The 9,257-nt window shown below is 35.3% G+C and overlaps 1 pseudogene; it reads right to left on the bottom strand.

Moving 5' to 3' along the window:
- Positions 1 to 4,455: 4,455 nt before the first annotated feature.
- LOC112748702 (cell division cycle protein 48 homolog) lies at positions 4,456 to 8,993 on the bottom strand (annotated as a pseudogene).
- Between the last annotated feature and the right edge of the window lie 264 nt (positions 8,994 to 9,257).

The raw sequence follows: 9,257 nt of genomic DNA, 5'->3' as shown, positions 1-9,257 counted from the left end.
TGTTTTCAAAAAAGTTTAAGTTGAATGACAGAAAATTAAATTAGAGAATTTATATAAATTTAAATAAAAGCCTTGATTAGGAGTTGATTAGTTGGAAGCCCTATTCTTGTTGCAGTACTCTCAAGATTAATTGATAATTGGGGATTATTCTGTTTAGTTGTCCCTCACTAAGTAAGGGAAAGTTAAACAAGTTGGAATGCTATTTCTATCCACAAGTTCCAATCCGCTCTGGGGAGGATTGGTGTTAGTGACTAGAGAGCAATCCAACAATAAACCCAACTACAACCTCTCTCTTGAGCATCCCAACTTCAAGGGTTTCTTTCAATCAACTCCCCATCAAGTTAGGGGACTACTCGCTCATTGTAAATGTAAAATTCATAACATAAGAAAAGGAATTAAAGAAAGACATCATAAATAATGATCAAAAGATTAATAAAAAATAAAAGTGATTCTTGTATTAATAAATGCTAAAATAATCCAACAGTAAAATTAAGTAAATTAAGGAACATAGAAGAGTAAGAGACAAGTAAAGAAAACGAACTAGAGTGTCGAAGTCTTGATGAGGCAATCACTCTTCTCAATATCCCAATGCAATAACAATGAACATAACAAATCCTAAAAACTATGAATGTGTAGAGAGAAAACCTAGAGGAGAGGAAAACTAGATCTAAAAACTAAAACTATGCGGAATGAATATTGTAGTTCGTTTTTGCATGTTCTCTGGCTCTAGTCTGCTTTTCTGGGCCGAAAACTGGGTCAAAATAGGGCCCAAAATTGCCCCTAGCGATTCTGCAGATTATGCAGATCGCGCATGTCATGTGGTCGCATCATCCTTGCGGCCGCGTCATTCGGCTTTCTGCTTTGCCACGCGGTTGCGTCATCCATGCGGCCGCGTCACTCGTGCTATTCCATGCCGCGCGGTCGCGTCATCCATGCGGCCGCGTCACTGCGATTTCCTCTTCTTCGCGCGGTCGCGTCATCCATGCGACCGCGTCACTTCTCGCTGGTCATCTCCTCAATTTCTTGTGTTCCTCCCATTTTTGCAAGCTTCCTCTCCAATCTCCAACTCATTCATGCCCTGTAAAGCCTGAAACACTTAACACACAGATCACGGCATCGAATGGAATAAAAGAGAAATAAAATACATAATTAAAGTCCCTAGGAAGCAAGTTTTCAATCATACAATAACTTTAGGAAGGAATTATAAATGCATGCTTATTTAATGAATAAGTGGATAAAGATCATGATAAAACCACACAATTAAACACAATATAAACCATAAAATAGTGGTTTATCAACCTCCCCACACTTAAACATTAGCATGTCCTCATGCTTAGTTGAAGGAGATAAAATGAATGAGTAAGAACATGTAAAACCTATGAAATGCAATGCAACCTATATATATGAATGCAACTATATGATTTTTGTCCACTTGATCTAAAGTAAATAAGCTCTTCAAAACAATTATAAATCAAATTCCACTAACTCAATTCTTATACAGTAAGAACAGATAAAAATGCAAGAAGATAGCTCATGAAAGCAGGGAACATAGAAATTCAAGCATGGAACCCTCACTGATGGTGTATGTACACTCTAGTCTCTCTAGTGTATAGGGTCATCACTCTATCCTTCTCTAATCATGCTCTCTAATTTTTTTGTTCTTCTCCTAACCAATCAACAACATTTAATATACTAATGCAAACATCATGAGGTCTTTTTTAAGGTTGTAATGGGGCCAAGGTAAGGGTAAGGATATATATATGGCTAAGTAAGCTTATAAATTGAATCTTTAATTAACCCAAGCTTTAACATAACCTATATATATTCTATATAACTTTAGAATTCATACCTAGCTACCCAGAATTTTCCTTTCACATCCATACTCATGTATCAACCTTTTGTTTTGATTTTATCATACATGCATTGATCCTTGAATTCTTAATTCAACATTGGGGTAATTTTGTCCCCTTATTGATTTTATTTTATTTTTTTATTTGTTTTTTTCAACATAAACATAAACATAGCTTATCAATGCACATAGATTTTTTTAATTCTTATAGTTTCACATGAGTAGGTATCCAAATTCCCATTATATTATCATGACTCATTCCCTTTTTATCCTTTGTTCCCATAATTTCCCATACTTAAATAACACACACAATTCTATCTTAAGCTAACCAAAGATTCAATTTGGGATATATAATTGTTTTTCCACTTAAGGCTAGTAATGTGGTAAAATATAGAACAAATGGGATTTAAAGGCTCAAAGTGGCTAACAAAGGTAATTGAAAGGGTAGGCTTTATTTGGATAAGTGAGCCAAACAAATAATGGCCTCAATCATGTGCAAACATATAAATATAGTAAACATTGGACATATAGGATGAAACAAAATGTAGATTACAATCATAGATAAGTACACACACAAGAATAAAATAATTATGGTTAAATAATGTAACCATTCATAAAGGCTCAAATCTCACAAGTTGTGTGTTCTTTAGCTCAAAAATCATATTCCAAATACAACTTCAAGCAAATTTAACATAAAATAATTAATTAAAATTAGTGAAATTTTGTTCCAAAGATAGAGTCTTAGAAGAAACTCATTGTCTTTTCAATCAAGCAGAACATGCATGCAACTAATCTATTACTATGCAATTTATCCTATTCTATAAAAGAAAAAAATCTAACTAAATATCCTAATTTATTGGTGCTAGGGAAGAGAAATTACCTCCGGAAGTCAGGTACTGACTGACCTTTCCACACTTAAGGCTTTGCACTGTCCTCGGTGCCATCTGTCAAGAACAAAGGTGGGCTGGTAGCAGTATCTCCACATTCGGGACCATCATGGCTCCCTGTGCTGGTAAAGAAAGTGGAGTCCGGGGTGTCTGAGTCCTTGAATTTTCCCATGATCAGCTCCTTGAGGTATGTGAATCGGCGCTTGTTACGGTGCTCTCTCATCTTAGCTTTGTGTTCTTGCCGATCCAACTTTTCAAGTATCTGCTGGAGCAGCTGATCAGTAGTGGGTGCTTGTGTTGTTGAAGAAGGAATATCTTCAACTGGTTCAGTAGGCTGGCTGGTAGTGGCTGCAGGAAGTCTAAGGTACTTTCCGTTAGGGACATACTGATCATCCCGGGGAAGCATGGCTTTGGTGTTCCCAGCTCTGTAGGAGACTCCGGCGGCTGAGACAAGATCTGAGACCAAGGCGGGAAAAGGTAAGTTGCCCGCAATTTGGACGTGTTTCATGGCATTCCGGATGTGTCTTGGTAGGTTCAGAGCCTGGTCTGTAAGGATGCACCATAGTAGAACGGCCATGTCCGCAGTGAAGGAGGATTCGTGAGTGCTCGGGAAGACGTTTGCCCATACGCGAGCCTCCAAGGTAAGTGCTGAAGCCGAAATTCCCTTAGGGCGGGTATGATGGTATCCGTAGATCCAACGGCTGCCAGGTAGTGCGATAACACTGAGAACAGCGTCCCAGTCAAATTGGTACATCTGGCGCTTAAGTGCGGCTTCTTGAAAGGCATCCAGTCCTTCTGGAACAGGGGGAAGACTTAGAACTTTTTGAATGGCCTCTTCTGTAATCACTACAAGAAAAACACCCATTCAGGTACACTTGAAAAGTGTAGCCAAAAGTGAAAAAAATGATGCCTTAGGCTATAGCTACGCTTTTTGGGCTACGACTATGCTTTTTGGGGTGATTCCTATTCGACCGTTGCCTATTCTCAAAGGCTACGCTTTTCTGCACCAAGGGCTACGCTTTTGACGTTTGGGAATAGGCTACGCTTTTCAAGTGATGCTGTCCAGGACCAAAGGCTACGCTTTTCAGCTTTCATTTTTCCAGAATAGGCTACGCTTTTCAACGCTACTGCATCACTTGTAAAGCGTAGCCACATTGTATACCATAGCTACTTTTTATAAGCGTAGCCTTAGGTCCCTCTTTTTTTTTTTGTATACTATAGCTACTGTATATAAGTGTAGCCTTAGGTCTCATTTTTTTTTCTGTATATATATATATATATATATATATATATATATATATATATATATCTAATAATTATTAATACAACATAATAGTTAATATGATTACATGTATAATAATTTTGCATTTTTATTTAAATGAGTTGAATATTACAAAATAAAAATAAATACATAATTATACTAAATATTTTCTTTATATAATAAAAATTATCTCTAACCAAAATATATCTATAATATTGATCCAAAAGTACTAGAATGAAGTTAACTGTAAAAATTCATACATCTCAAATATACTTTTCACTATTATTTAAGCAACAGAAAATTCATACATCTCAAATATACTCTTCACTACTTTAGGACAGCGGCGCTAGAGTTAAGCAACAGAAAATTTAAGAACATTAAAAAATTAATGAACAACCTACAACCAGAGCCACAGCATGGCATGCACAACCTGGTAGAGTGTATAGACACCAACAAAGTTAAGAGACAATAAAACTTACATCATTAGAGAGCTTCATGTTTTTAGTGTGTATACGAAGAACTTCAAGTCGGCCAATTTCATCAGGAACACCATATCAATTTCCCTATCAAATCTACCGAACCTTCTCAATGCTGGGTCAATGCTATTTGGGCGATTGGTAGCTCCAATAACGATAACATGAGCACGAGATTTCAATCCATCCATAAGACTCAAAAGCTGTGAAACAATCCTCCTTTCAACTTCACCATGTGTCTTCTCCCTCTTGGGTGCAATAGAATCAATTTCATCAATGAAGATGATGGATGGTGCATTCTTTTCAGCCTCTTCAAATGCTTTCCTCAGATTGCTTTCACTCTCTCCTGCCAGTTTGGACATAATCTCCGGTCCATTTATACAAAAGAAGAAAGCTCCCGTTTCATTAGCAATAGCTCTTGCTATCAGTGTCTTCCCGGAACCAGGAGGTCCATAAAGTAGAATACCTTTGGGTGGTTTCACTCCAATCGACTTAAAGAGTTGTGGATGCCTCAAGGGAAGCTCTACCAACTCACGAATTTGTGCCATTTGTTTCCTGACTCCACCCACATCATCATATCCAACTTCATCCAGCCTCTCTTCATCCTCTCTTTTCAAAGGCTCCCCCTCACAGAAGATTTTAGTATCTGGAGCAACCACACAGTACTCCCCAGGATCAGTTTCAATAACCTTAAACTCCACACTTCTCATCCCTCCACGGACAAGAAATATATCTCCTTTTCTGACAGGACGATAAGCTTCCAAGAAGTAAGCTGCAAAATTTACATTAAAAAGTTATAATATTTTACAAGCACCAAAATAATCATATTCCACATATAATATCAATGTCGTCCAAGAAACTGAAGATTGTAGATTCTATATATACTACTAAGTCAGTTTGGCATGCATTCAAATCAATTCAATTCAATCAAATATCAATCAAATATCAAGAAAGGTGACAATCAATCATATGAAGCTTGACAAGCCAAGACTACTATCTCTCCAAATAATAATAATAATAATAATAATAATAATAATAATAATAATAATAATAATAATAATAATAATAATAATAATAATAATAATAATAATAATAATAATAGCTTGCTATAATTATAACACAAGCAATGTGAATGTGAAAAACACACGTCATGTATAGCCTATTCAAAACAAGAAGTTGTAACTTGTAAGGACTTTGAAGAGAGGTAAGAAATTTTGCAAAACACCCTGACAATCAGTAACGAAGTCTTATAACATTAATAGAAATACTCAAATTAAAGTACTCATCACTAAGAGCAAGCTCATAAAACAAGTCAAATTAAGTAGCTAGCCCTAAACCCGCAACTTAAGAGAAGCTCAAGGTAGAAACTCACATTTCAAGAAAGCATCAAACAGATTGCCAATGACACTTTCAATGGTATCATCAATAGGCAGAATGTGCACACGTTTCCCATACTTCACATCAGGGCACTGGTGCACGGACACAACATCTCCAAGACGAACCCGCAAATTCGACCTCACAACTTTATTCATCCTGATCTTGGGCTCTTCACAGGTGTCATCAGCAAGAGCTATGCAAACAGTATCCCTCCTTTTCTTGCCCTGCAAACATATACAAATAAAAAACCCAATCTGACTTAGAAGTTGCAACACAAAGAACAAATATAAGAGATAAATTAATTAAAACTTTAAGACATTCTGATAGTTGTACTCCAAACTCGAAATGCTTTCATTAGATACAAATAAATAACATTTTAAATTTAATCCAACTCTATTTGCAACCATGTCAATCAATCATGATCTTCTTCTTAGTATACATGGCCTAGTACTCCACAATATAAAATTCAAAATCTCACAACACCATCTGTTAAGAAAGAACAAAACAAAAACAGCACCCCAGTAAGAGACTCTAAAAAAAGAGTACTTTTTTGTGGGGAATTGAATAAATCAATTAAGAGCTAAGACACAGCAAGAGGAAGGTAAGTAAGAAGATAGAGGAGGGTAAGAAAGTGACCTTGATGAGGATAGTGTCACCACGGAAGAGCTGGAGCAGTGAGAAGTTATAATCTAACTTCAAAATAGACAACAAAGGTTAATTCTAAATATGGAGCAGATGCTGGTGGTGCTGGGTGAGCAGTGAGAAGCAGTTAGAAGATGATGGCAACAGAAAAATCACGCAGTATAGAAATCATAGTAACAACCTAAATAAAAAATCATAGTTAAAAAAAATATGGAAAAAGAAAAATAACAAGAACATGAATCAACTAATAGAATCAACCAACAGAATAGAATCACATTAATAACAAGTTAACTACAATAATTAAAAAAGAAAACTTAAGTAATAACAACATAAATTAGAGATGGATAGCACTCAAGATATAAGCAGAAAGACAGCAAATCAGAAATCTATGGGAATCTGCAGGCTATGTTTATAGAAATGGATAGCACTCAAGATATAAGCATAAACCTTCTAACCTTGTCCCAATTGAAACTATTTGTGCTGACCTAACTTAGAATTTTAGGAACATGAAGCACAAATCAAAACACATGGAATTAGTTAACAGATAGAGTGAAGAGGAGGTACCTGTCACAAATTTGAACCTATTCCATCATGGATAAAAGCAAATAACTCAGCCTCACTAAATGGAAGTAGAAAGAGGGAATTTGGATGCACAAAGTATACCTTGCTATAGTACCGCTTCAGCAACATTTCCTTTGCCACCCCGCACATGCCACAAAAATAGAGTAAATTTGACATGACCTGCATATGTTACCAAAATCATAAGAAAGAAGTAACATTTACTTTTACAAGACAACATAGTGTTTTAGGGATAGAAAAAGAAGCTTGTTGCACAACCACTCAGTCCAAGATGGTTCTTTGCATAGAGGTGAAACAAGTATCAAACCAAGTACACGTTGTCTATACTTCATCTATTGTAAACAGTAAACACATAAAAACATTAAAAAAATTGAACGATCCATCATTGAAACTCTAATGTAATTTAAAAAGGGGAGAGGCTGCATAGCACCAACATAATAACTTACAGCAAATAAGGTAAGAATGTAAGCCTCGGCAGCTACTCCTATGCACATTACTGCACTAAGACTGCAGACAAAAAGAATGTTGGGGTCAGATTGCCTTCTCAAAACAAACAACTGCCAATATTCAAAGCCTAATGGAAATTGGTGTAAACTAATTTTCTTTATATCATTAAATATAAACTAATATTTTAAGCTTGAACTTACTCACCCAAAAAAGTTGAGAACCTCGGCTATTTGATCTGCTAGGTTGTCAACAGAAAGAATTGGATAATCTGGAACAATCTCAGGAGCTCCCAACTGCAACAACTCTTGAACAAAGTACAAGATGATAAGAAAGCAAGAACTTAAAATATTATCAATGAAGGAATTTATAACAGTGATGAGATATATACATCAAGTAACAATAATCAAAACCCCTAATCAGAAGTTCCAATCATCAAAATCCCTAATCAGAACAATAATTATTTATCTGACCTTGAGCAGAGGTCAAAAATAGTGCAATTGTTATTATACCTTGCAAAGATAGTGCATCAGTGTCATCTTATTGTTAGAAGCACAAGTGTCAGTAAGCTTTAAAAGACTATCCAATTTAAATCCAATTGCAGATCCTGCATAAATTAAAAAATAAATAGTAATCCATAAACTGTTAGGACCAGTCTTCACTGTTTCAAATAAAGTCAACACAAGTACACACACACATTAATATAAAACTATAAGCTTCACACACTATAAGTCCAAAGTATCTGGCACATGAGTTATAATATTTATCTATTCTATAGTATGGAAACCCTTAACCTAAAACAAAGAAACCAAATTGCACATGTCAAGCTCAGAATAGCACTAAAATTCGAAGCAACTGTGCTTCATTACAATATCATATGAATTAATATACAAAAGATACCAAAACATCACCTTCCACTTTTACTTGACAACTAAATATTTTCTATTCTGGTAATATTTTTATAAATTTGATTATACAAAGTGAACACCAACCTGTCAATATCAGTATAACACTAAAACTTCTTCTGCCTCACTTTAGCATCCTGCATATACATATACGTATGAAATCACAAATAAAATTTAAAATAAGCAATAAATAGGAAAAAAAGGGTATTCAAGTTGAAGAATTTAGAGGGGAGAAGGTGCGTACGGAAACCGGGTTACAAACAAAACTAAAAATTAGCATCCAAAACACCTTAAGTACTTTCAGGCCCCCATCTTTCTTAAAAAGCTTTCGAAGAAACAACTTGACAAGAAATATGTTGAAAAGCAGGCTGTAATATACAATACTAATTGATTTTTCCTATTAACACAAGTGATCTAATAAAAAAACAGACTTAGTTCCAAAAATTTTAAAAACATCAAGTCATTGTAAAAAGTCAAAAAGGATGTTGAAAGGCTTACTCCAAGAAGTATTCCCATATCTAATGTCATAGCCGAAACAGTCCCACCCTGCAAGTAGCAAAGTGCAATAGAACTCATTCGAATTTCAGGTGAAATTACATGAGAAAGCTACCAGGATATTTTCACCTTCCAAATAAGTTGCTAATCCACTAACAAGTAACAACCTTCTCTTTTGCATATTGCCCCAAACAAATTTGAAATTCTTTTCTATCACAAAAATAATTTCAGTAAATACCCTATTCAGTTGACCACTTTCTGTGATCTAATGACAGCCAGCCAGTCCAAACCTATGTGATCTAAAATAATAATGACATTGATATGCTAAACCTAGAAATCAAGGAG

This window comes from Arachis hypogaea, chromosome 15, assembly GCF_003086295.3.
Source record: "Arachis hypogaea cultivar Tifrunner chromosome 15, arahy.Tifrunner.gnm2.J5K5, whole genome shotgun sequence".
Taxonomy (NCBI): Eukaryota; Viridiplantae; Streptophyta; class Magnoliopsida; order Fabales; family Fabaceae; genus Arachis; species Arachis hypogaea.
This window is presented reverse-complemented; position numbering and strand designations above follow the sequence as displayed.